We start from the raw sequence: 1,711 nt of genomic DNA, 5'->3' as shown, positions 1-1,711 counted from the left end.
GGGGGCTGAGACCTGTCTGTGCCCCCCCAGAAGCACCGGAGTTGGTTGGAGGTCGCGGCTCTTCCCTCCGCTGGGAAACAAATGTCCAAACTTAGAGAAAAAGATTACAGACAAACGTCAAGGGGTGGAGGGGGAACGCTCAGTCAAAGTAGATGAATTATTCAGCTCCCGAGCTGCGAGTGAACATTATCAGCTAATGATCTGTAATTATTAATAAATAATTTAAGCTTTAATAGCTAGGAAATGAAATGCTTAATTGCATCATAACATAATTAATGGAATTAGCTACTATGAATAAAATGAGGAGTTGTGGGCTTTTTTAAGTAAAAATCTTATTTCTCCACAGCGCTGCTGGTTATTTTTGTTCAACTTAAACACTAGCGAAGATGGAGGAGGAGAGCCTGGAGGGAGCTGCAGGACCCCAGGACAGGGACCAACTCTTTGCAAGAACGTGGAAAATCAGGACGTGGACTCCACAAAACTTTGCAAGACCATCGAACTGAAAACGTTAAGTCTAACAGAAAGAAAAAAAAAAAATAAAATTAAAAAATCTATTTCTGGGCTAAAAATGCAAGTCCAGCCAAGCCTCGAAAATAAAATTAAAAAATCTATTTCTGGGCTAAAAATACAAGTCCAGCCAAGCCTCCATCCATCGTGCAGGGCAGGAAGAGCAGTGCACCCATGGATTCTGCAGGCAGGAGCTGAGCTGAAGCGGCACAGGGCGGCCCCCGGTGTCACCCCCGGCAGTGAGACTGTCCCCGCAGCCACCACCGTTGTCCCCACAGCCACCACAGTCATCCCCCGCAGCCACCGCGGCTGTCACCGCAGCCACCGCTGGGATGTTAACAAGTGTTAATAAAAGCAAAGCCACCATGCGCGACCCATTCAAAGGGCTTTTTATTAGGCATTCATATATTTTCATTAGTTATGGTGATGAAGCACTTAGGTTTTATGGGGTGTTTTAGTGTTTCATTTCACTGTGTTTCCTGATTACCCTGCTAACATTCCAGGGTGACATGGACCATTTTCCCCTCCCGCTAAAACGGAGTCTTTTCAGCAATAGGATGGCCATAAACGGAGTCAGCTCACATCTGCTGGTGGAGGGATGCAGCCCATTAAAGCCTGGGAATTCAATTCCAAAACCTGTTCATAATTAATATACCTTATAACGTGCGAAAAAAAACCCCAAATGTTGCTACAAGATAATTGTTTAAGTGATGTAGGGATGAGTTAAACGCCTTGCTGGGCATTTAACATCCTGCTGTACGTCTGGCTTGCACCAGCCCTGCTGCCATCACCCAAAAAAGCAAAATACAGATGATTTCCAAGCCCAGATCTCAGCAGATGCAGCCTGATAGGTTTAGCCCCCGCCCCGGGAGCTGAAAATACTTATGCGATTGCTGATTTACACTGCTATGCACAGAGATGTCCCCGAAGGTCACAGTTTGAAAATACGGACCTCGGTCACCAGCCCCTCTTCCAAAACTGACACCAAATTATTTCTGTGGCTTTCAGCTGCTCAAAAAAAAAAAAGGAAGAAGAAAAAAAAAAAAAAAGAAAGAGAGAGGGGGGAAAAAAAAAAAGGCAGAAAATCTCGCAAGCAGCCGAACTGGGGAAAAATTGCAAGCTCTCGAAGAGTGACAGTTTGCAGAGCGTTGCCAAGCTTAATCGTCACCATTAAGCAATTATTGCACATGAAAACAGAAAGTGT

This window comes from Charadrius vociferus, unplaced genomic scaffold (genome assembly GCF_000708025.1).
Source record: "Charadrius vociferus isolate BGI_N301 unplaced genomic scaffold, ASM70802v2 scaffold1044, whole genome shotgun sequence".
Lineage (NCBI taxonomy): Eukaryota > Metazoa > Chordata > Aves > Charadriiformes > Charadriidae > Charadrius > Charadrius vociferus.
This window is presented reverse-complemented; position numbering follows the sequence as displayed.